General features: G+C 38.4%; 1 protein-coding gene across 5 annotated transcripts in view; it reads left to right on the top strand.

Moving 5' to 3' along the window:
- The window catches only part of PARK2 (parkin RBR E3 ubiquitin protein ligase), a 1,410,476-nt gene that overhangs the window by 258,369 nt on the left and 1,124,372 nt on the right, over positions 1 to 27,735 (top strand). Inside the window, exon 1 of one of the 5 annotated variants that reach the window (XM_011934978.1) lies at positions 18,316 to 18,414. The exons of the other annotated variants lie outside the window; for them this stretch is intronic. The gene's annotated coding sequence lies outside the window, so the exon portion shown is untranslated. Of the gene's footprint in view, positions 1 to 18,315; positions 18,415 to 27,735 lie in introns of those variants that run through there. 5 annotated transcript variants of the gene reach the window in all.

Raw genomic sequence — 27,735 nt, forward strand, 5'->3', positions numbered from 1 at the left:
TTATGTAGCCATTCCATCCACAAAGCACTCCCTAGTGTCATTTACTTGATGTGCATCAATCAATCTGACTGAATGTCAGGAAATTATTTATTCTCAATGTTCTTATGGACCAGGTGCTGAACAAGAATGCTTATTAAGTGTCATATGATGATTGCGCTATTAGATCTTCTTCATTCTAAGGACAGACCAAAAAGATGGCTGCAATTCCAATTAGGGGACTTTAAAAATCACTTCCAAAAAGACTAGTGTTCTAATAATTTTAGTACTAGAATAAAATGAAAAACTATAAAAGTACTACCAGATTTGGGATAATGTATGTCTAAATCTGTATTTGGACATATGCATAGATTATTCTGTAAAAGTAACAGAAATATATACATCCTTTAGTTTTTAAACTTCCTTATAATTTATGAATTCTAATAATGAACACTGTTATAATTTTTACTATAGAAAGTTTTAATGTGTAAAAACTCAGACATAAGAGAAAACATTCATATCTAATAGTTTAGTAAATGGCAAAATATATTTTATTAATAATTGCCGTATAAGCAATTAATTGTAAGTTGTCTGGCAGTGGTGAGAAGTGGAAGCAGCAGGTTAGAAAGGAAAGGAGAACATATGGCAGGAATAAAGGCAAAAGGTCTAGTGCAGTTATTGTAACAAATGGTTCTGTCTATGATAATTTCCAGCTTAAAAATTACAGGCGCAGTGGCTCATGCCTGTAATCCCAGCAGTTTGGAAGGCTGAGGCAGGTGGATCACTTGAGGTCAGGAGTTCGAGACCAACCTGGCCAACATGGTGAAAACCCATCTCTACTAAAAATACAAAAATTAGCCACGTGTAGTGTCAGGTGCTTGTAATCCCAGCTACTCAGGAGGCTGAGGCAGGAGAATGGCTTGAACCTGGGAGGTGGATGTTGTGGTGAGCTGAGATGGCGCCACTGCACTCCAGTCTGGGTGACGAGCAAAACTCTGTCAATCAATCAATAAAAAATAAAGTGTGGGCTGGGCGTGGTGGCTCATGCCTGTAATTCCAGCACTTTGGGTAGCCGAGGCTGGTGGATCACCTAAGGTCAGGAGTTTGAGACCAGCCTGGCCAACACGGTGAAACCACCCCACCCCTATCTCTACTAAAAATACAGAAATTAGTCAGGCGTGGTGGTGAGCGCCTATAATACCAGTTACTCAGGAGACTGAGGCAGGAGAATGACTTGAAACTGGGAGGTGGAGGTTGCAGTGAGCGGAGATTACACCACTGCACTCCAGCCTGGGCCACAGAATGAGACTCCATCTCAAAAAAATAAAATTTAAAAATAAATAAAATAAACAAAATTAAAGTGTGAATGCCTCAGGTGTAGCTTTGCCTCAAACTAGCACCAAATATCCTCTCAAACCCAAAGATCGGTGTTTTATGCTTGTATTTCATTTTGTCCCAAACTATCTAGAGTGTATGCTTCACAAGCATACTTTTTTTTGAGACAGAGTTTCACTGGGTTGCCTAGGCTGGAGTGCAGTGATGCAATCTTGGCTCACTGCAACCTCCACCTCCTGGGTTCAAGCGATTCTCCTGCCTCTGCCTCCCAAGTAGCACCTGCCACCATGCCCGGCTAATTGTTGTACTTTTATTGGAGACAGAGTTTTACTATGTTGGCTAGGCTGGTCTTGAACTCCTGACCTCATGATCTACCCACCTCGGCCTCCCAAAATGGTGGGATTACTTTGCCTAAGTTAGCTGCTGTGTCTGTGGTGCCTAAAACAATGCCTAGCCATAACAAGCATTGGTTGAATGAATGAAAATGTATCCTTCCTAATTTTTTAGATCCCGTTTCATTATATCATAAAATGCCAAGGACATAGGGTCTAGAAATCTGCTGTCTATGTAGCGTTCAAGTCCTGAGTCTAATGCCTTTGTCCAGAGGATGTCCCAGTGGCCATGGGAGACCTGTCATTGGTAGAGAGCTGACTTCCTCACGAGATGCTTCACTTTCTCAGGACAGTGCTGATAGGCCTTTTTATGGTGAATCAAAATCTGTCTTCATGTAGTTTCCTAGTCCTGTGTCCTAGGATCATGTGAAACAGGTTTACTATTTCTTCTGCATACCTGCTCTTTGAATACTTACGGACAGTTAGCTCCCCGCTTCTCTACCATTCACCCACACTTTCTTTTTTTAAAGTTTTTATTTCCATAGGTTTTGGGGGAACAGATTGTATTTGGTTATGTAAATTCTTTAGTAGTGATTTGTGAGATTTTGGTGCACCCATCATCCAATCAGTATACCCTGAACCCAATTTGTAGTCTTTTATCCCTCACCCCCTTCCCATCCTTTCCTGTTGAGTCCATTGTGTCATTCTTATGCCTTTGCATCTTCATGGCTTAGCTCCGACTTAAGAGTGAGAACATACAATATTTGGTTTTCCATTCCTGGGTCGCTTCACTTAGCATAATAGTCTCCATTCCCATCCAGGTTGCTGCAAATGCCATTAACTCATTCCTTTTAATGGCTGAGTAGTAGTCCATTATATATATATATATATGTGTGTGTGTGTGTGTGTGTGTATATTTGTGTATTTGTGTGCGTATATGTGTGCATGTGTGTGTGTGTGTGTGTGTATATATCACATCACATCACATCACAGTTTTTTATCCATTCATTGATTGATGGGCATTTGGGTTGGTTCCACATTTTTGCGACTGCGAACTGTGCTGCTATAAACATGCATCTGCAAGTACCTTTTTCGTAGAATGACTTCCTCTGTCAACCCCCCATCCTCGTTTTCATCTTGACCACTTCCTCTGAACGTTTTCTTATAGTGTGGCGCGTGCCTTCAAGCACAATAGTCTAAGTGTGGTCTGAGCACAGGCTGATTACTTCCTTGTAAATATACCAGAAGGTGAAATTGGTTTCTGTGGTCACTATATCGCAATAGATTTTTATAGAGTTCTGTAAATTAAAATCCCTAAGGAATGTTTATGAGTAGATATATTCCATATTGCCCCTATTTTGTAAATATGTAGTTATTTTGGACTCAGTGGTAGGACTTCATATCTGTGCTAAATTTCATTTAAAGAATTCATTCCAGCCTTTTAGATAGCTATCATCTCTTGGATCCTGATTTATTTATTTCTTCTGTTTTTTCCCCTAAAATTCTCATATTATTCTGTATATATTCATCCCATATATTAATTTAAAAATAGTGTCAGTGGTACAGGGCAGAGATCTGAAATGTTTTACCGAAAGACTTATGCACCCATCTAGGTAAGAGACCACACTTAATTATTTTATTCCTCTAGCCTCAAGCTCAGTACTTGTCTGTCAAGAGCTGCTCAAGAAATATTTGCTGCATTGAAAGACCTGTTGAATATGCTTAAGCTCTGTTCATCTAACCGCTCTCTAGTACCAAACCCATCTGCTGGGCTACCATACAATCTGCATTCGTGCATGTTAAAAACAAGATATAATGAGAAACTTTGCCAAATGCCTTGGTGAAATGTGTGTGTCTTATATAGGGGATTACTAAATAGTTAAGAAATGATATCCTCTGTTCTGTGCTCACAAGCCAAATTGTCATATGATCTTTCCAGTACTGGACAGACCCTGAAGAAATGTCAATCAAAAGACTTCATTTTTCTCCCAGTCCAGTTATTATATGCAAATATTAATGAACAAAAATCTTTCTGGGTGCCACTCAGAGTACAACAAAAGATTTCAGTTTTCTCATTCACTTCAACATTTGTAGCATGTCTCTTCTGTGCCAGGCATTCTAATTAGTGAGACAAGGGATGCCACCCAAGTGAGGAAGAATGTTCTATTTATTGATTCAGTTGTTATATACGGAGCAATTTCCATGTTCCAGGTATTTTATTAGTCCCTGTGAATATACAGAGGCAAAGTCCCTGTCCTGTTGGGGCTTACATTTTACTAAGAGTAAGTTAACAAAGTGGTAATAAGAACCACAGCAACAGTAAACAAGGTGATGAGAGAGTGGTTAGGGAGGCTGCTTAATTAGGGTGGTCAGTCATAGGAAGACCTGTGCAGCTGGCATTTGAGATACTCTCCAAAGGCTGTGAATGAGCCATGGAAAGACAGGAGGCAAGAGTGCTCCAGGCAAAGGGAACAACAAGTACCAAGACCTGAAATCCAGCAAGGGGTTGGCTTCTTCCAGACACAGCGTAGCAGGAGCACAGCGGGTGGTGTAGCGGGAGCATGGTGGACAGCATAGCGGGAGCATGACAAGGGGTTGAGGCTGGAGGACAAGGAGGAGTCAGGCCGTGCAGCCCTGTAGGCTGCAGTAAGGAGTGTAGATTTTATCCTGTGAACAACAGAAGGCCATTGAGGGCTTTAAAGTAGGAAGTGACGTGAGTTTTTTCTTGTGTCAAGGGATTCCTCTGACTGCCTTTGGGAGTCCTGTTCTGAGAGTATTGCTTTGATTCAAAAGAGAGATAATGGTCACGACAATGCAGATGGAGAGAGGTAGAAAAATCTAATAAATATTTTGAACATAGAACCAAAGGCTCAATGATGGGGATAAAGGGATACACTGATGATGACCCCTAAATTTTTATCATGAGCTATTCATTCATGGTGCTGTTTCCTCATTCAGTGGAGGCTGGATGAGGAGCAGGTGGAGTGGGGGCAGACACTGATGTTAAGTAATTGAGGAGAGCGCATGATAAGTGCTTGAATGAATACCTCCTATACTTCACGTGGTATACTACACATTCATTCTTATTTATTGAGCAGCTAGTATGTGCCAGACATTGGGTATAGAGTAGGGAACAAAACAAATAAATCTTGATTTTCATGATTAATTGTGTTTGATATTTATGAAAGCTGTGGAGAAAAAGGAAGAAGGGAAAGAGGTTAGGGTGTGCCAAGTGAAGGGATTGATTACGTGTGATTTTTAAACAGCATTATTGAGAGGCCTTCCGTAAGAAGTCAACATTTTAGCAAAGACTCATAATTCTGATAAATAAACGTAATAATAGAATCAGGGAATCATAATAGTTGGGCTCAGTGTATTTTTCCTAACCAGATTTGCTAATATTTTCGACCTATTTTTCTTCTAGAAGTTGGAGGTAAAACTGAGAGATGACTTACCAGTGGCTTATTTATTGAAACAAGGGAACTGGTATATATAATATATCCATAAAGGTGCTCTTAGTGACCTTACTTATCAGTGATGAATTACCCAAATCCACCTAGCCTTTAATAAATGGGTAGTGTTAAAAAGAAAAAAATAAATAAATGGAAAACAAAGAGGATAGTGGTATCTGTTTTCTTCTTCAGTAGAAACAGATGCAACAATGGCACAGTAAAAAAAAAAAAAAAAAAAAAAGTGAAATGGGCATGGTGACTCATGCCTATAATTCCAGCACTTCGTGAGGCCGAGGCAGGAGGATCCTTTGAGTCCAGGCATATGAGACCAGGCTGGGCAACATAGTGAGCCATGATGGCACCACTGCACTTCAGCCTGGGTGACAGAATGATACCCTGCCCCACCTCCCTCCAAAAACAAGACTTGTCAGCATCTATTCAAAGTTAACAATAATATAATGCCTGGGAATAGATTAACATTAAATGTTAGCACAATAGCCTATTCTGCACATGATTGCTTCTGCCTCCTGAAGACAAGGCCAAGTACATTTCACTCCATAACACAGGTTGCAAGAAAAAAGAAAGGCAGTGGAAAGTGTTTTTTTTCTTGAAGTAATTTATCACAGCTGTTGATTCCTCAATACATGCATAAACTTCCACATCATCAAAAAGGGTAGTAGCTGTTTCTGCAATCAATCCAGAAATAATAAGGTGGGCATGTTTCTTTATTAACTTCTGTTATAAACATGAAAATATATATCTGCAAGTATGTCAAGGAAAGAAAAATATTGGTAGTTCTGATATTTTCTTTCAACACTTTGTTTTTTGGAGTTGTCGTCTTAAGAAATAACATAATAAAAATATTGATACACAAAAATATATTAAGGTATATTAGTCATCATATATTCAAGGGTTGCAGATAAGATGAAAGTGTGAGTGAGATGTTCTTGAGATAACTTTGTTAAATTCTTAAATGTCACAATACACCCTCCTGAATTTAATTTTAGAAAATTTACAGGGGTACCTGAAACCTATCAAAGAGTTTAGCCAGGATTATATAATTATCATATGTTTTCTAAATGTCCATGTCACTGTGTGTAGATCAAGTCAGCATTCAATTTCTTCCCTGCCATTAGCACTTGACACTATTTCTATAATTAAACTAACATTAACACTTCCTATTCTTTCTTGAAATTTCTAAAGAAATTACAACATTTGGCTAAATAATAACTCCAGAAAAGAATTAGTTTGCATTTTGATGTCTTTGGAACAGCTAGGTTGTTTGTTTAATCTGCTTCTTCTGACATCCTATTAGAATTTCATTTCTTTGATCAACATTTTCACTGACACTATTTGTGTCTAACATGAAAACACCACAGTAGATTGCAGCTTGAAAATAGTGTTCTCTCTATTAAGTGCCATGCATCTCTCATAAGAAGAGAAAATTTGGTAAAGCTGAAAGTTTATTCTGTAGGTGGGCCACAAACTGAGGTTCCAAAATTGAAGTAAAATAAAGGGTAATAGTATAAACAGCAACAAAAATCAGATGTTAAATTTAGTGGTGTAATATAAGAACTAGTTGAGATAAGCTAACCCCCTTCCTAGAGTTGCACACAAGCTTGGACATAGTTGATTTGACCACTTCACTGGTTTTTCTTTAAATTGTTTACAGAAGTGATGCTTGGCAAGACTGATTAATTGGGAATGAGCTTAAATGTTGAAATGATTGTTGGAGAAGTTGTCACAAGCTCAGGGAGTTTTTAGGTAAACATCCTCTCTGTTGGGTGAGGTGTTGCAGAATAGGCTATGTTACATAGATGCTTGCCCTGAGCACATCAGCAGCCACGAGATCACCATGGCTATTGATTTTCTTAGTGTTTTTAGCGGAGGAACAAATACATTAACATTTATTAAGAAGGAGGAGAGGGTGACTCTTAAAACTTATATTCGTAGACAAATTTCTTTTTCTTTTTCTTTCTTTCTTTTTTAAATTTTTTTGTTTATTTTTTGAGACGGAGTCTCGCTCTATTGCCCAGGCTGGAGTGCAGTGGCTTGATCTCAACTCACTGCAAGCTCCACCTCCTGGGTTCACACCATTCTCCTGCCTCAGCCTCCCAAATAGCTGGGACTACAGGCACCCGCCACCATGCCCAACTAATTTTTTTTTGTATTTTTAGTAGAGATGGGGTTTCACCGTGTTAGCCAGGATGGTCTCCATCTCCTGAGGTTGTGATACGCCCGCCTCGGCCTCCCAAAGTGCTGCTATTACAGGCGTGAGCCACTGCACCCGGCCATTGGTAGACAAATTTCTAATTAAATAGGATGTGACTTTGAAAGTTTGCTCCATTATATATTAGTGCTATATTTCAGGAAAACTTCAGAATTTTTAAAATCAAAGTTCAATTTTTCTTTAAGAAAATAAAAGTTATCATAAATGATTAAAACCTTAGAAAAGTGAATGAAATCTTTATCACTTAGTTACAGAGCAGTGGCAAAGTTCATCTATTTAATTTTCAATATACTGACATCTATTTTTGTGTAATAGCAGATCCCTGATTCCCATTTATAGAGATATATTCAATTTGGATTAAAGTGTAAGAAAATAGTAATCGCCTTTTATCAGCATCTGCAAATTTTTTAAGTGAAAAGGAAAACAATGCTTTCTTTATTCTAAGCTGGCATATAAAGCATCAAGAATTGTTAGAATTTTTTGTTGAAAGTACCTGTTATGTATAAGCATTTACAAGGCTTAATCATTACCTCGTGATCTCATCTCAAAAAAAGGTCAGGGCAGTCTTTGTTTAAAATAAAATAAAGTCTCATATTTTGATTTCAGTTTAAGCTTTATTTTTATTTTTAAAATGTGCTTTATTAAGTTCCCCCCAAATAACAACAACTTAAAAACCTCAGAGAGTAAGAATGTAATGCCTAAGTCAAGGAAATGACAGTGTCAGGAACTGTGAAGTGTCTGAGACTTGCAGGCCGGTCACAGTTTCATGGATGCTGATGTTGAACTCATGCCTTTGTGAGAAACAATATACAATCACTCAGCTGGTGCCCAATCCAATTAACAGCACACATTTGTGAACCAAACATTGGTCCCAAGACATGAGATTCCTGGCTCAGGAAGCTGGATAGTTTATTACTTGTACCATAGCAGTAGCCACATTGTCAACATCTCCAGGCCCCAGTTTCCACAGGGCAAGGTGTAGTGGCACCTGCACACACAGCAGGCTGGGTTAAAAGGAGAGGAACCCGGAGCTCAGGGAACCCGAATCTTTTATTACAGACAGGAAGCACTTCTGCCCTTTGGTCCAAAGGGAGATACTACCTTTGTCTTATAAGGATGCTTCCTCTACAAACCCCCTTGAAAAGCTAGTCCACCGTAGAGGTAGTGAGGTAAGATTACAGAAGGCAGGAGACCTATGGAGAATAATCTCCCAACAGAAAGATTTAGGTTTTGTTTTTTATTAGACAGTGTTAATATTACAGTGATTTAATGCAAAATTTTGTGCTTGGAATCATCTTGAGTGTAATTTTGGTTGTATTTCTGTGGTAAGTAATCATTTGCAATAGGTTAGGAGCATTCTCAGCATTTAATAATGGAAGAAACTACAAGGAGAGTTAAGTGATTGAATACAAACTCAAGCAGACCCTTTGTATCAAAGCAAGTACTTACATGCTCAAAGACGAGGTTTTTCTTTTTTTTAATTTTTAATTGTATTTTTGAGATGGAGTCTCACTCCGTCACCCAGGTGGGAATGCAGTGGCGCGATATCAGCTCACTGCAACCTCCCACCTCAACCTCCCAAATAGCCGGGCTTACAGGCGCCCACTGCCACACCCGGCTAAGTTTGGTATTTTTAGTAGAGATGGGATTTCGCCATGTTTCCCAGGCTGGTCTCTAACTCCAGACCTCAGGTGATCTGGCCACCTTGGCCTCCGAAAGTATTAGGATTATAGGCAGGAGCCATTGCACCTAGCCAAAGATGAATTTAAAACATACTGCACTAAATAAGGTTTTCATTCAACCCCTAATTTTGCAGTTCCAGTAGATAGACTTAAAATTATCTTGTGGACACATAATATTTTTGTTCAGTGTTAAAATTTGGGAAGTAAGCAGCCATCTATTGAAGGATATAGTTATCATTATGGATGGACTTGTAGGATAACTGGTGATGAGAAGGCAAGATACACATTAGCCCTCTTAACCCAAGAATGTAGCCTCACGTTTATACTGGAGGAGGCTGTACATATCCACACACATCCACACATGTAGACACACCATACACACACACACACATACACACACAATTTGTTATGAAAGCCAGGTTGAAATGAAATGAGTCTGATGTTTCTGATAATTCTACCAATTTACCTGGTTGAACTTGAGATGCCTTTGTGAGAAACCATATACAACCACTCAGCTGGTGCCCCATCTCATTACCAGCACACATTTGTGAACCAAACATTGGCCTCCTTTGTGCAGTTCATAATCATGAAACAACTTTTAGAATATCTTTCAGTTCAAAATATAAACATGTAGATATTTTGAAATTTTCCTTTTCAATTTTGTGATAGCCAGGATATTTTTGATTACTTAACATGTTGTCTTAATATTGAAAGATGACTTATTTATGTTGTCCTTTTGTGTAATACAAAATTTAGCCAGTTTAAAAAGTCTCATGGGACAGCTCCAGAGTTCTCACAGTCATACGAGGCTCTGCCTGCTCTCTGCTCACTACTGCAAATACATCCATCCTATAATACTGACAACCTCATGGCTAATGAAAATACACAGCTGTTGTCTAAAACAGTAATTAGTAAACTATGTATTTAACCTGTAACAATAAAAAACAAATCTCTACTTGGAAATCCTCTACTTATTTTTCTCTATCGTTCCTACATTTTCCCTTATCTCTGAAATATTTTGGACTACTCCAGCTTTTAGTCACTCTTCTTCATTCTCTCTTTTTTTTTATTTTTCATTTTTTTTAGAGCAAGTCTCAGCCTGCCACCCAGGCTGCAGTGCACTGGCATGATCTTGGCTCACTGCAACCTCCACCTCCCGGATTCAAGCGATTCTCCTGCCTCAGCCCCCTGAGTAACTGGGGTTACAGGGACGTATCACCATACCTGGCTAATTTTTCTATTTTTAATAGAGATGAGGTTTCACCATGTTGGCCAGGCTGGTCTTGAACTCTTGACCTCAAGTGATCTGCCCACTTTGGCCTCCCAAAGTGCTGGTCTTTTCTTTTTTTTGGAGACACTTTCACTCTGTTCCCAGGCTAGAGTGCAGTGGCACAATCTCAGTTCACTGCAACCTCCACCTCCCAGGTTCAAGTGATTCTCCTGCCTCAGCCTCCTGAGTAGCTGGTATTACAGGTGCATGCCACCATGTCCAGCTAGTTTTTATATTTTTAGTAGAGATGGGGTTTTGCCATGTTGGTCAGACTCGAACTCCTGACCTCAGGTGATCCGCCTGCCTTAGCCTCCTAAAGTGCTGGGATTACAGGCATAAGTCACCACGTCCGGCCTCTTTTCTTCATTCTTAAAACATTTGGTGTGGTACGCATGGTACAAACCCTAATACAGCATGCATCATATTCTTGTACATAATTCTGTTGTAATATCTCTGTCCCCAGGTTGTGTTACTCATTTTTGTAATATCACTTTCTAACACTGTGCCTAGCAAATAGTTACTTATTCAGTAACTATTTGTTGACAGTAAGAATTGAATGAATTTTAATGTCACCAGCAATTAGGTCTAAATCTTACTCATACTTTAGAGCATATGGAAATTAGAACAGTGTGAGTAATTTGAGCAAATTATATTTTCTATATTAAAGGATGAAGTATAAGTCTACTTTTTTCATACTGTTAGTACTATTTCAGGTTCCTAAAGCACTTCTAAGTACAGCAACTGTGAGATATTTAACAGAAAATCTTTGTCACGTTATATAAACAAAACCTAAATGCGAAAGATGATGTTGTAAATTTTATAAGTTTCTTCTCAAGATTACAGTTTTCTCTAATAGGTGAAAATAGGGGAAGAAAACATTGAAAGTGGAGTGAGTGCACATTCATTCACTCGCTTATCCCAAAAGTACTAAGTCACAGTGTTTTGCCAAATGCTTTAATAAGTGATGGGTCTACAGAGATGTGGTTGGTTTTATTTTAGGGAGATAAAGACAGTGGGGAAGATACAGTTTTACTAATATATAATTCACATACTATAAAATTCACCCATTTAAAGTCTAAAATTCGATGTTTGTTAGTATATTCACAGAGTTTTGTAACCATCACCACAATCAATTTAGATTTTCATCACTCCCAAAAGATACGCCCTTCCCTTTAGCAGTAACTCCTGTTTCTCCCCAAACACTCTCCATCACCACCTTAGGCAATCACTAATGCACTCTCTGTGTCTATAGATTTGCCAGCTCTGGACATTGAATATCAGTGGAATCGTACAACATGTGATCTCTTATGACTGACTTCTTTCACCGAGTACAGTGTTTTCAAGGTTCATCCAGGTTGTGGTATGAACCAGCACGTCATCCTTTTTCGTTGCTGGGTAATATTCCAATGTATGGATGCAACAAACACATGCATATATCCATTGGTCAATTGATGGGCATTTGGGTGGTTTCCACTTTTTGGCTATTACTAATAATGCTGATAGGGACATTCATGTGCAAGTTTTTATTTGGACGCATTTTTCATTTCTATCAAGTATATACCCTAGGAGGAGAATTGCGGGATCATGTGATAACTCTAGGTTTGAGCATTTGAGGGACTGCTGGACTGTTTTCCAAAGTGGCCGCAGCATTTTACATTCCCTCCTGCAGTGTGTGAGATTCCAACTTCTCCCTATCTATAGAGATTTTAAGAGAAGATGTTAACAAATATTTCCAAATAGAGCTTCAGAATGTAATGTTGGTGATTACTAGAAAGTTCCGAATCATTTTTGAAAATGTGGCTAGTTTTTATTGTTTAGTAGTAGCTGCTAACATTTACTGAGTGCTTACTATATACTATGCATTAATCTAAGAATTTTACATGTAGTCAGACATTTCATACTTCGTAAGATAGATGTGAACGGTATTTTTACTTTTGAGGATATTAAAGCAAGAAAGTTGAGAAGCAGACATTTAAAGTGAGGTAGTCTGACTTAAGAGCCTCTGTATTTGCCACTGGCTTAAATCTTTGCTGAGAAGTTAAAAATACGATCATAAATGTAATTTTGTATTTAAAGTTTAAGGATAAAATTGTTTTGTGAATTTTGATCTGTGGGCCAAAGATTTGCTTTGACTGACAGTTTCATTAAGTATTAATTAATAATTTATCCTAAGTTAATATAAGCTGGTAATTTCTTTTTTTTTCTTTTTTTTTTTTTTTTTTTTTTTTTTTTTTTTTTCTTTTTTTTGAGGCAGAGTCTCGCTCTGTCACCCGGACTGGAGTGCAGTGGCCGGATCTCAGCTCACTGCAAGTTCCGCCTTCCGGGTTTACGCCATTCTCCTGCCTCAGCCTCCCAAGTAGCTGGGACCACAGGCGCCCGCCACTTCGCCCAGCTAGTTTTTGTATTTTTAGTAGAGGCGGGGTTTCACCGTGTTAGCCAGGATGGTCTCGATCTCCTGACCTTGTGATCCACCCGTCTTGGCCTCCCAAAGTGCTGGGATTACAGGCTTGAGCCACCGCGCCCGGCCACTGGTAATTTCTTATACTAATATTAGTACCATCATCTTTTTTGGATTTTAAAAATTATGTATTTATTTATAACTTTTAAATTCAGTTCAGGGGAGTGCCATTATCTATCTAATAAGTTCTTACTATGCACACTCTTCCAAGTGCATTCCATGTATTATCTCTACAGTAATATGATGCTGCCTTTGGACTGTATCTGCTTCAGTATTTTTAAAGCATGCATCAGTAATTTCTGATGGCTCACAATAAAAACATTTATTTCTGGCCAGGTGTGGTGGCTCATGCCTGTAATCCCAGAACTTTGGGAGGCCAAGGAGGGTGGATCACCTAAGGTCAGGAGCTCAAGACCCACCTGGCCAACAAGGCGAAACCCATCTCTACTAAAAATACAAAAATTAGCCAGGTGTGGTGGCACACGCCTGTAGTCCCAGCTACTCGGGAGGCTGGGGCAGGAGAATGCCTTGAGCCCGGGAGGCAGAGGTTGCACACAGTGAGCCGATATCATGCCACTGCACTCCAGCCTTAACGACAGAGTGAGACTCTGTCTTAAAAACAAAACAAAAACATTTATTTCTTCCTCTTCTTTTACTCAGTGTATAAGTCATTTAAATTTATTCATTTTCTTTATCCTAAAATTAGTGAAATAAATTTACCCCATTGTTACATGGAAAATTTATGCATATTAAAAAAAAATAGAGGTAAAGTTACAAGCTGCCAAAAAAAAAAAAAAAAAAGCAACAAAAAGCTGGGGCTAATGATTTTACTCACAGAGCCAGCAAGTTATCCCGTCTCTGGGAGGGAAAGACTTGCATTGGAAATGTTTAACAGTGGAATAGATTTACATAGTACTATCTTTTCCTTAAAGTAATGCTCCTGTCTGAGGAAATAATTTTCTTAGATATTCTTCCAAACCTCTATTTTTTTTTTTTACTTTTTATTTTTTTGAGATATAGTCTCGCTCTGATTGCCCAGACTGGAGGGCAGTGGTGCAATCTCGGCTTACTGCAACCCCCACCTCCTGTCTCAGACGCCTGAGTAGCTGGGATTACAGGCACGTACAACTATGCCCATGTTTTTTTTTTTGTTGTTTGTTTGTTTTTTGTTTTTGAGATAGAGTCTCACTCTGTCACTCAGGCTAGAGTGCAGTGGAGCGATCTCGGCTCACTGCAACCTCCACTTCCTGGGTTCAAGTAATTCTTCCTGTCTCTCAGCCTCATAAGTAGCTGGGGATTACAGATGCGCACCACCACACCTGGCTAATTTTTGTAATTTTAGTAAAGAGTGAGTTTCACCATGTTGGCCAGACTGGTCTCAAACTCCTGACCTCGTGATCCACCCACCTCCATCTCCCAAAGAGCTTGGATTACAGGCATGAGCCACCACACCCGGCCTAATTTTTGTGTTTTTATTAGAGACGGGGTTTTGTCATGTTGGCCAGTCTGGTTTCTAACTGCTGACCTCAAGTGATCTGCCCACCTTAGCCTCCCAGAGTACTGGGATTACAGACGTGAGCCACCACACCCGACCACAAACCTCTTTTTGATTGAAGCAACTGAGAAATATAAGATTGTTTGAAAATTGTCTATATAAAAATGAGCAAAGCAATATTTATAAAAAATACTTCCTCTGTGATTAATAAGACAGACAAACACAACACACTCATTACAGTGTGAGCCCCAGAGTTTGTGTCTGCATCACTCAATGACTGGTTTCAATACCTGACTCTTCAGTTTGGGGTTTGGTGTAGTTTTTATTTCTTTGTTCGTATTAATGAGCCTCATTGTGATTTTAGCTTCTATTTCTAAAGTTAGTAATCTTGAAATTATTTTGCTCATATGTACTATAAAACACCTTGAGAAACCATGTACTTCCTTGCATATTTTTAAATTGACATAAAAATTTTATTAAAGGTTTAAGTAGTTGCAGTATGGTCAGATGATAAATATTGAGGTTAAATTATAAAGCAATTGCATCATTTTTAAAATATTTTCAGGGGGACGTCAAAAATGATGATTTGTCCTTCGCTATCATCTTGCTAATAATATATGTAAGAGATGATTTTTAATACTCTGAAATTTTATAGTTTCTTTTTTACAAACTTTTTGATTTCTATTCTACTTTCCTGCATAACTTTATCCCAATGTAATATAATTAATCTTCATTATTCATGGGTTCCATATTTGCAAATTCACCAACATGGTAAAATTTATTCCTTGCCCTAAAATCAGTACTGAAGCTTTTAAGGTCATTCACAGAAATGGCAGAGTTTTGAAGATTTGAGTTGCTCAATAAGCATGTTCCCAGTTGAGGTTGAGTGTTCTGCTTTCTTGTTTCAGCTTTCATACTGGAAACAAATGCCCTTTTTGAGGTCTATATAGTGTCATCTTTTTCACATTTTGGTGCTTTTTATTGGTGATTTCACTGTTTGAAATGGCCCCAAACATAGTGCTGAAGTGCTGGCTAGTGTTCCTGAGTTTAAGTAGGTGGTGATGTCCATTATGGAGAAATACACATTATAGAAACTTAGCTAAGGCGTGAGTTATAGTGATATTGGCTATGAGTGCAATGTTAATGAATCAATAATATGTAATAAATAAGCTGTCTTTAAACAGAAATACACATAAAACAAGGTTATGTGTTGACTGGTGGATGAAAATGTTGTAACCAGAGGCTCAAAGGAACCTAATCCTGTATTTTTCCCTAGGAACAATGCTTTAGTATTCAGCAGTTTACTGTTCATGGTGACTTTACAGACTACAACTATAGGCTATAGAAAATAACAAGAATCAACTATTTTTTTTTTTTAGTATCTTTATGCATCATCCTGAAGTATATCTTTGCAACAACAACATGTAAAAGAATTAAAGTTTATGAGGTATTTTTAAATTCCCTTGTACCATAAGCCTTAGTATTAATTTCGAATGAATTGTGATATATCATGCTATTTTTAGTACACAAATCACTTAAAAATATAAATATATATTTGGGTGAATGATTTCTTGGTATTTTTGACAAATAATTACTAAGCATAAAAATATTAGAAATAAACCCCTTAATTAGATGAATGGGCTTATTTTTATGCATGGTAACCTGTCTGTAGATGAATATTACTTATTGCTGGAATGAAATACATTCAGCATCATTTTGTTCTTCCTTTTCATTGTTATTGGTGTAAGCCCATGTTCTAACTAATAAGTTTATGGGAAAAGAAGAAATTTTATTACAGCAACTTCATTCTTTTAATGTCTTCAAACTTTTAACAAAAATTTGTTAGTAATATTTGTTAAAATTACTCCAGTGATCTATTAATTTATAACCCAATTGAGTCTGTCTTTAATTTTGTTGAAAATACAGAATTTGAAGCTAATTACTTGGAAAAAAATCATGTAGAGACAATCACCTATTAAATTTCTAGGAAATTTATCAAATATATTTTATTAAGTTTTTTAACTCACTATTAATTTTTCTTGCCGTTTTATCATTTAGATGCGTTCTGTTAAATCTGATAAATTTTGAAACATTGGGAAAAATTGAAATACTCTTCAGTTTAATACACTTTTGCCAATACAATATTTATAATAAAATTATTTAACATTTTTTAAATCAAAGCCTTGGAGTTGCGTATTCCATTTGTGGAGAGTGACCACCTGATGTAAAACCAATCTTCTGTATCAAATTAGACAGCCATTAAGAGTTAATTTTTCAGGAAAAAATGGGCCCACATAGCCATCTTATATCTGTCAAACACCACATAACAACATTTCAGTCAATGATGGACCACATATATGATGGTGTTCCCTTAAGATTGTAGTACCATAATTTTCCTGTACCTTTGCGATGCTCAGAGACACAAACACTACTGTATTAAAATTGCCTACAGTATTCAGTGCAGTAGCATGCTGTACAAGTTTGTAGCCTTGGGGCAATAGACTATATTATATAGCCTAGGTGTGTAATAGGCTATATAATCTAAGTTTGCATAAATACACACCATGATGTTTGCACAATGATAAAATTGCCTAAGGATGCATTTCTCAAAATGTATTTCCATCATTTACTGAAGCATAACTATACTATAGAGGTAGGTGGATGGATGGGTGAATGACTGGCTACGTGGATGTGTGGATGAATGGGCAGATGGACAGATGGATGGTTAGGTAAGAAATGGAACTTTGCCAGCAGTTTGTCTTCTGAGTGATATAAGGTGCCGTCATCTTCAGTATTAGAAACAACAATCTTAGCTCTGATCTTCTGAGATCTTCCCTGAGGAGGAATTACTTCTTTGGCAATACCAAGGGGCAGAAGTGCTAGGAGAGTTAAATGAACATCACCGTCTCTCTTGTCCCTCTTTACTATGTATCTGTATTTATAACAACCTAACCCAACCCACGTGCTGATAACACAGTCCGAAATGGCTAAAAAATACATCGTTCCTAATGCCAACCTTTACCTTACTCTGAAAGAAATACAGCTCTACTGTGAGTTAATGGGGCTTTGGTTAAAAGAGGCTCCCTGTTCCCAGTAGTTCAAGGCGTTCTTCTTTACCACCCTGTGTTGCGGCACCAGAGCCACCGTGGGGGAGATTGAGTGTATTCCTTTCTTTTGTGAAGTGGGAGAATGTTGCTTTTGAAGGGAAGCTGGGACAAAATGATCTATCATGAAACGTCAGCCATAAATGTGTTTTCAGACGTATCTGTTTGAAGGAATGGTGTGTGAGGAATAGGAGAACTTTCCCTTGGCAAGTCCCATATACCCTCAGGGTAACATACAGTCCAGTGTGGAAGCCACTGACACAGAGGAGGGAGTTCAGGACTCAAGATTCTTTTTCCTGCTCCTATCCTTCTGAATTTTGGGCAAGCCACTTTTATTCTTTGTGCATCTGTTTCTTTATTTTAAAAATAGGAATAGTAAATGGTTTCCCAATTATCTTTCAGTGCTGTTGTGAAGATTAACTGAGATAATGTCTGTAAAAGCACTTTGAAAATTGAGAGCTCTATTTAAACAGAAGATATCATTATCAGTATACTAACGTCACTTTAGACCAATTACAGTTTACTATAAAGTGTAGTGGAATAGAACTCCATCGGGAACACTTTTCTTATTTAAAGAAAATAAATGGCACGTTTTTAAAACTAAACATTAATATGGCACAATTGACGTGATAATTACAATAATTTTTACACCATATGTTGGACCTGAAGTAAGAGCCAATAGTTGTTGAAACTTAGAATGTGCCTAGGCACTCTTCTAAATACCTTTCCTATATTGATTTATTAAATTCTCACAACAACTTTAGGAGGTAGATACTATTATTATTATTATTATTATTATTATTATTGCTAGGGTACACTGAGAAGATATACCTTAGAAGACACAAACCCTCTCTACGTATCATCCAGTCTTTCGTCTCCTTTCTTTCTCATCTCCTTCCCCAAAGAGTTTTGCCCTTATTATTATGTCTACTTTCTCATCTTTTTTGTTTTTTTTTGGAGACAGTCTCACTCTTGTTGCCCAGGCTGGAGTGCAATGGCACGATCTCGGTCACTACAACCTCCACCTCCTGGGTTCATGTGATTCTCCTGTCTCAGCCTCCTGAGTAGCTGAGATTACAGGCATGTGCTACCACGCCCAGCTAATTTTGATATTTTTAGTTAGAGATGGAGTTTCACCATGTGGGCCAGACTGGTCTCGAACTCCTGACCTCAGGTGATCTGCCCACCTCAGCCTCCCAAACTTCTGGGATTATAGGTGGAAGCCACCACACCTGGCCAGATACTATTATTATTGCCTGTTCTGTTGGCAATAAACTGAGGGACAGAAACTGTGTGACATGCTTACACAGTTGGTTAGGATGGGACAGAGCTAGTCTGTGAACCCACACGAAGGGTTCTAAAGTCCATGGTCTTCGCCACAGTGTACACATCTCATTATACAGATTTTCAGTTGCATTTTTCCTACCTTTCATTCTCCGTCTCCCTTAATGTAATTTCTACTAAATAATTTTCAAAGTGGAAGAATTAATTAAAGAATAAAAAAAAAGAGTGAGTTGGGGAGAGAGAGAGGGGAAAAAAGAGAGCAGAGGGAATTCTACTGCAGATACACCCTTGTCAAAGAACCAAAGCTGTTGCCTTGAGGCTATGGACGATGTCTTCAGCAGTTGCTATTTTCTAAGACCCGGGTCTCTTACTCCCTGAGGAGGGTAAGAAGCCCTCATTCTGTTTCCAGCCGGGGAACCTGGAAATGGCGGGAGACCTTGACATTCCCAGTCTGGTCCAATGCAGTACTGGGCACCTCTCCCACCTCAAGGAGGGAAGGAGTGGGAAGACTTGGGCTGTGATTCTTGAGTCTTGTAATCCACCTTTTCAGGTGGTAGCAGCATAGTCTTAAGTTTCTCTCTTTTTGTTTTTCAAACTAGTTTTGCCTTTGAATCTGTTTTATGTGATATGAATAATATTGTCACCCCTGCCTTCTTACAATTACATTTTGCTTGGCATGTTTCTTTTTACTCATTTATTTTGAAACCATTTGTGTCTTTATATCTAAAATGCAGCCCTGTAGACACAGTATAGCTGGACCCACTTTGTTTTGTCCACGTAGTCCCTGCCTTTTAATTGGAGTGTTTACTTTATTACAATTTCATGTAATTATTGATGTGGTGAGTTCTGGTCACCAGTTTATTGTATTTTTCTATCTACCTCTCTATTTTTCTTCCATTCTTCATTATCTCCTGCCCTTTTGGGGGATTATTTCAATATTTTTTGGAATTCCATTATGACTTTTATTTGCTTTTTGGGTCAATATTTTTATTCATTTTGATTTTTACTATAAGAAATATAATGTCTATCCTGAACTTCTTAGTCCCTTCATTGTTAATTTTGCTCCACTTCATAAAATAAATAAAAGACTCATATTTACCCCCCACCTATTATGCTATAACTGGCATACATGTTATACCTATATGTTCTAAACTCCACGTGGAATATAATTTTTGCTTCACCCAGTCATCTGCATTAAATAAATTATGTTGAATAAAGCAAAAAATTCCTACCTAATTATCTTCTGTATTTAGCATTTATGATACTTTTACTGTTTCTTGTGGATTTGAATCTCTGTCTTGTACCATTTCACTTCAGTCTGAAGAGTTTATTTGATATTTCTTGTAGTATGAGTCTGCTTGTGATAAATTATCTTAATTTTATTTCATCTTAAAGTATTTTTATTTTGTCCTCATTTTAAAAAGATATTTTCACTGGATATAAGTTTCTGCACTGACAAGCGTCTTTTGCTTTGTGTTTTCTTCCTGAACTGGAATGTTGTGCCGTCACTTCTGGCCTCCGTTGTTTCTGACCACAAGTTAACCATTCATTACGTCATTTTAACCCTGTATGTGACTGACAAAGTTTTCTTGTTGTTTTCAAAGCTTGTTCCTTATCTTTGGCTTTCCATAGTTTGACTCTGCTATGATTTGCCTTGACACAAGCACGTTCATGTTTATCCTGCTTGACGTTTGTTGAAGATCTTGAATATGTAAAGTTGCTTATTTCATCACATATTAAAATTTGAGGGCATTATTTTTTTAATAATTTTTCTGCCTGATTCTTTCAATTTTTCTTTGTGACTCCAATGACATATATATTAGATCATTTGATATTATCTAATATGTCCCTAACATCTATTCATTTAAAAGCAATTATTTATTCTTCACTAACGTTTCCTCTTTAATCTCCATTTGGGTATTAAATTTATTTAACAGATTTTTATTCCAGACAATTGTAGTTTTAGTTCTAGAATTTCCATTCCATTCCCTCTCTCTGTCTTTTTTTTTTTTAAATATAGATAGGGTCTCACTGTATTGCTCAGGTTAATCTCAAACTCCTGGGCTCAAGTGATCTGCCCACATTGGCCTCCCAAAAAATTGCTAGGCGTGAGCCACCACGCCCAGCCTGAATTTTTTTTTTTTTTATAATTTCTATTTCTCTGATTATCTGTCGTATCTTTCCATTCATTGCAAAAAAATATTTTTTTTTTTCTCCATAAGGACAGTAATACTACTAACTACTTTAAAATTTTGTCTCCTAGTTTCAAAATTAGAGTCATTTCAGGGTTTTGTCTCACTTGATTTTCTTTTCTCCTGAGAATGGTATACTTTCATCATTCTTTGAAATGTTAGATACTTTTAAAATTATATCCCAGATATTATATAAATGTAATGACTGGAGACACTGAATTCTGTAATTTTTTCTCCAGTGACTCTTGGTTCTTTGTTTGTTTTGGAAGACATTTATTTTGGTTGATCTTGAAAAGAAAATCTGTTCTTTGGGTAGCAAGTCTGATCTCCATCCAGATCTTTTTTTTTTTTTTAAATAAACATTTATTTTAGAACAGTTTTCATTTTACAGAAAAAGATGCAAAAATAGTACAGGGAGTTCCCATGTACCTCACACCCAGTTTCCCTATTTTTGACATCTTACATTGTTATACTACGTTTGTTATCATTAATGAACGAATGCTGATACATTCTTATTAACTAAAATTCAAACTGTATTTGGATATTCTTAGTTTTACCAAATGTCTCTTTTCTTTTCCAGGATTCTATCCAGGCTACCGCATTGCGTTTACTCATCTCCTTAGACTCTTAGACTCTAACAGTTTCTAAAGACTTTTCTTGTTTTGGATGACCTTGAAAGTTTTGCGGAGTGCTGGCCAGGTGTTTTTACAATGTCCCTCAACTGCGTTTTGTCCAATGTTTTCCTGAAGATTAGATGGGTTATGTGTTTTTCAGAGAAAGCCCACAGAGATAAATAGCCTGTCTCATCACATTGTGTCAAGGGTAAACATGATCAAGATGACTTACCACTGTTGATGTTGACCTTGCTTACCTGGCTGAGGTAGCGCCTTTCAGGTTTCTCCACTGTGAGGTTGTTTTTGTTCCCCTTTCTATGCTGTATTCTTTGGGAGGAAGATACTGTGTGCAGATTCCACAGTTTACATTCACAGGGGCGTTACAATCAGGGGCGTTACAATCGCAGGAGGGTTTACATTCACAAGGGCATTTACATTCAGAGAGGTGTTTACATTCACAGAGACGTTTACATTCACAGGGGCGTTCACATTCACAGGGGCGTTTACATTCACGAGGGTGTTACAATCACAGGGGGCGTTTACATTCACAGAGGCGTTTACATTCACGGGGGTGTTACATTCACAGGGGCATTTACTTCACGGGGGAGTTACAGTCACGGAGGCATTATACTCCACCTCCTTGAGCACATCTTTCCTTTAGCTGAGCAACGTTGAGTCTGATATGCACCTTCATCCTTCAGGGATTAGCTAGAGACGTGGGTAGACAGGAATTTGAGTTTCTCTTTCTGAGTCATTTTCTTCTGGTCTCCTCAGAGGCAGGTGTCCCAGTCTTGGTATTTTGCTTCTTCACCCAGAAAAACTGTGGCTTTGCCACCAAAGTGCCTGCTGCCTCACATGCCATGTCCACAGACTGCACCTGGCTTCAAGCCTAAAGTTGTGAGAACGGGCACTCCCTTTACGTAACTGTACTCCTCCTGATGTGGACCCCCGACTAGAAATCTTCATTTTTTTGGTTCACTCTTCTATGGCCTTTCAAGAATCTGCTTTCTTTAGTGAAGTCCCAATTTTATAGTGGTTTTTTGCAGGAGGGTTGATCCGATAGCATTTTAATAATTCATTACAAAAGGCAAAAGTCCTTTACACATAAAGTGGGGAGATGAAATGAGGCTTCCTGTCACAAAGAACTTCAAAGACAGGAATCAAGAATTATGAAACAAGCTATTAGAGGATGGTATCATACAGCGTATACTCAAGTGCTGAATGAGTATGCAGGTAATAGTAATAAAAATAAAAATAATAAAATATAAAACAAAAGTAACAAACATTTTAAAAACTAGCTATAAAAATGCTTGTAGTTAGTAATAACGCAGATCCTTATAACCCAATGAAGATGAAATTGCACATGCAAGGTCACTTAACATTGAGCTATGAGTCCAAAGATGCAGTTCTAGAGATTTGTATTCCACCCCTAATTATTGGGTAGGGAAATAGATTGCTGTAGATGAGATTAGGTTAGAAATGAAGGACTATCGTTAACAAAATTTATTGATGGATCAAAGAGGGTAGGAATAAGGCAAAGCACTAAGACAGATGTAGGAGGAGAATGTTCATTTTATTTATCTACTGAACATCCATGTAGGTATCAAATGCTAGTAGATGCAATTATCTGAAGTTCCAGTGAGGGCCAGGCACGGTGGCTCACGCCTGTAATCCAAGCGCTTTGGGAGGCTGAGACGAGTTGATCACCTGAGGTCAGGAGTTCAACACCAGCCTGGCCAACACGAGGAATCCTCTTCTCTACTAAAAATACAAAATTTGCTGGGTGTGGTGGTGGGCACCTGGAATCCCAGCTACTCTGGAGTATGAGGCAGGAGAATTGCTTGAACCTGCGAGGCGGAGGTTGCAGTGAGCTGAGATCACACCACTGCACTCCAGAGTGGGAGACAGAATAAGACTCCAGAAAGAAAGAGGGAAAGAGAGAAGGGAAGGGAAGGGAAGGGAGGAAGGAGGCAGGGAGGGAGGGAGGGAGGGAAGAAGGAAGGAAGCAGGGAGGGAGGGAAGGAAGGATGGAAGGAAGGACGGAAGGAAGGAAGGAAAGGAAGGAAGGAAAGGAAGGAAGGAAACAAGGGAAGGAAGGAAGGAAAGGAAGGAAGGAAGGAAGGAAGAAAGAAGAGAGAGAAAGAGAAAGAGAATAAAGGCCCAGGGAGATGGCAAGTCTGGAAATAAGGGTTTGGGAGTTGATGACATATCCATTGCATTACAGTCATGGGATTAGAGGAGGTCACCTAGGAGACTACACAGATTCAGACTGCTGGGATACTTCAAAATCTGCAGGGCCAATAAAGGGAGAGAATCCAGAAGAGGAAGCTACAAGAGTATGTCCTTTTCGAAGGTGAAACCAGAAGGGTGCACTCCCAGGTGCCAAGAGAAGAAAGGATGATGAGAACAGAAGCCAGCTATATTCAATGTTCCTGGAAGGTCAACCTGATAAGAACAGAAATGTGATGACAGGATTAGAAGTGTAGAACTCATTGCTTTACCAAGAGCAGTCTTCAAGTATTGGCTCACAGAAGAGTATAAAATAAAGAAATAGAGACCAATTCTCAATAAAAATTTCTATGCAGAAAAACAGAGTAGTAACTGCAGGAAGGCGTGAGGACAGGTTGGTTGGTTTGCTGAAGTTAGGGAATACTAGAGTTAGTGATAGTTCTCAGAGGTGAAGAAGAAAGTTCCCAGGCAAGTGACATTTGGAAACATGTGGAGTTACTTTTGGATTGCTGGGATTACCAGGGCATGCTCCTGATACTTACAGGTGGGGCTGAACATCCCACGGAGCTTAGGACACCCTCTCATGAGGAAGAATTGCCTGTCTTCAATGCATTGAGTCCATTTATATGCTCACGTTAATGGTCTATCTTGGGCTGTGATTTTCCTTGGGTCTCTCAGCAAAAATGTCTAAGGCATCACGTGAGGTTATTTGCCATCTAAAAGGACTTCACCAAACCTCTGACAGTTTTAGATATGACTTTGATTAGTCCACCTTACGTCACCTGTATTCTGCAGAATCAACCACTGGAACCAGGGGAATGCCAGGCACAGATTGGCTTGCATCATCCCTGAACCAATCGTTTGACCAATGACGAGGAAGATGGGGCTGTGCTCATGAATCACATGGCTGTTCTCTGTGCAGGAGGTGGAATGGCTGCTTGAGGAGCAGCCGGAATCATTTAAGAATCATTCATTATTGATATTGACTACTATGTTTATAACTCAAAAGTTTATACCCTGGTCAGACTTGGTAAATAAAATCGTCTTGAAAGAGATATAAGCACCATCCACCAATGACCCCTTCCCCTCTTCCCTCTCAGTCGTGCCTTACTCTCTGGGACTCCTGAACCCTGGATAGGGATATCATAAAAAAGGAATCTGGATATGTCTCATTATGTTTTTTCTTATCAGTGCATTATGATGTTGATTGATAATACACATGATTGATAATGTTTACTGATACGTTTGTTTCTGATGCTATGTCATCAAAACTATTATTAAAACAATGCATGTCCAAGCTTTTAATATATAATTAAGCCTTAGAAAGTGGAGATAAGCCATATTGTCTGTCATATCTCTTGGTCTCTGGAAGTTTTCTGTCCACCAAGAGGAGCAGAATCCAGAAAAATTGGCTACTTAATATTTGCCCACATCCTATCTAATCTCCCTTAGTTACCATACAAAAGACACTGCGTTAATTAGCTCTACCTCCTCTAGGTGCCTAGAGTAGGGAACTATTTTGGAGCACACACTTGCCCAGTACTAGGAGGATAGGCCCTGTACTAGTCTCTTTCTGATATTTTCTAATACATCCATAATCCCAGTAAATCTTGTGTAACAGACATTGGTGTTGCATCCCTTATGCTCATTTATTAGATCAGGAAGCTAAGCGTCGAGGTGGCCAGGTAACTTGTCATAAAATTAGCAAGCGTTACAACCAGCATTCAGATTTCTCTTTATGTAGCTCTAAAGACATTCTGCTTTCTGTGACTTTAAAGAGGTAGTAGATGAGGAGGACTGGGTACTTACTTCCCTCCACTCCTGTTTTGGAAATCATGGCTGGAGTTCAGGGGCTGGTACAGATGGGACATGACATGTTTCCCACATATGTCAGAAAAAGGTTTCACATAATGGCACTTGGTTATGGATTCAGTGAATTTCTTAAAGATGTTTTTTCTTATTCATGCAAATGTTTTAGTTGGTCAAATATTATGTATTTGGTTTATCTTTCCATTTTAAATTTATATTGTATATTAGATTTACTGTTAAAAAGTATTCATATCTGTAGTATTTATGATTTATCTAAATTGAGCTGAAGCTTTAAATCTGTAACTTTTCTATTATAGAAAAAACTTGTATATACTTAGGATTTCAGTAGTTGTACAGAGGTATCTTGAATGTGTTTTGCAGTTTCTCTTTACAAAAAAATTCTTGTCCTTGCAGTAGGAGTTCCATGATTTGAACCCCTGGAGCAAAATCATAAACTTAGGATCTCCTGGAATTTTTATCTGTTTATGTAGCAGCTTTGGCACAAATTCCAGCCGCTTCTTCCCACGTTCCATCCTATGGCGTTTGACTTTGAATCTATTCTCACTAGTAGAAAATGAAATGTAGAACTGGGATCATATCTTTTGTCCCCATAGCCCCTAACTTGTCATGTGTCTTACCTGATGTTGGTTATTTTATGGTCTCCAATCTGAGGATGCTGTGAAGGTACCTCAGTACTTCCAGTACATTTTGGTTTCTTCCACTCTATTTTCAAAGGTGTTGAATGAAATTGACTTAAAAGTGTATCAAAAGCACCTTTTCCTCTGTAATTAGTATTTTTCATGAATTTTCTTTATTTGGAGCACTTTGTCACTGTTCTTCCTTCCTTTTGCTAAACATTTTCTGTGCTGGTCAGAGATGTCAGGCTTTTGTTCTTGTGGTGCCATCTGGGACACCTGCCCTCACTTGAGCGTCATTTCTGTTTTGGGGCTCATGTTGTTCATGGTTATTGTTCATGGTCCTTTGCTCTTAGCTCTTCACTGGAGCTTTTATGTATTTGTACTGCTTACCCATATAGGGAATATCTGATTTATTTCATGAAGGCTTTTTGTTGTTATCTTTTTAATCAAGAGGGATAGAAATGTGGCCTTTTTTTTTTTTTTTTTTTTTTTTTTTAGACGGAGTATTGCTCTGTCACCCAGGCTGGAGTGCAGTGGCACAATCTCGGCTCACTGCAAGCTCCGCCTCCCAGGTTCACACCATTCTCCTACCTCAGCCACCTGAGTAGCTGGGACTACAGGCATGTGCCACCATGCCCGAATAATTTTTTTGTATTTTTAGGAGAGACGGGGTTTCACCGTGTTAGCCAGGATGGTCTCGATCTCCTCACTTTGTGATCCCCCTGCCTCGGCCTCCCAAAATGCTGGGATTACAGGCGTGAGCCACCTCGCCCGGCAGAAATGTGGACTTTTTTTAGACAAGATCTCTGTCACCCAGGGGGACAGAGTGCAGTGGCACAACCACAGCTTACTGAAACCTGTCATTCCTGGGCTTACACAAGCATCCTACCTCAGCCTCCGGAGTAGCTGGGACTGCAGGTGCCCGCCGCCACACCCTGCTGATTGTTTAAAAAGTTTTTTGTAGAGATGGGGTCTCACTTTGTTACCTAGGCTGGTCTTGAGCTTCTGGGCTCAAGTGATCCTTGCCCCTTGGTCTCCCAAAGTGTTAGGATTACAGGCTTGAACCACTGTGCCCGGTCTAGACTTTTCTTCTAAGATGGCTTCTGGAAGCCTATTTTAGTAGAAATGGAATGAGCTTTAGAGTTAGATTGAAATAAATTTGAAACCCGGCTCTATTAGAAAGTAATTAATGTCCTTAGAAAAGTGGGTACCATTCCCTGGGCCTTCGTTTATTCTATAAAATAAGTATAATAATAGGGACCTGACCAGATCACTGGGAGGCTTAGAAAAACCATGTGAGAGCACAATGTCTGGCACATAGTAAGTGCCTGATTATTATTGGCATTGTAATGATTATTATAATTATGATGAGGTGGGTCATCTCACATTGGAATTGAGAAATAATTAGCTATAGTACTACATTTGAAAGAAACACAGCAGTAAATAAACAATAGTACTTGCCCTTGAGGAGTTTCTTATCTTTTAAAGAAGGCAAAATGTATATCAAAAACAGCTAAATGTCCATTATTTTTAAAGGTTACAACAAGATGATCGTTTTAAATACTATAAATATCATTTCATGAGTCAAATAATGTGGTCGATGGTTTATTTATGTTTTCAAGATAAAGGAACTGA

The sequence above is a fragment of the Colobus angolensis genome, unplaced genomic scaffold (genome assembly GCF_000951035.1).
Source record: "Colobus angolensis palliatus isolate OR3802 unplaced genomic scaffold, Cang.pa_1.0 Scaffold14, whole genome shotgun sequence".
NCBI lineage: Eukaryota > Metazoa > Chordata > Mammalia > Primates > Cercopithecidae > Colobus > Colobus angolensis.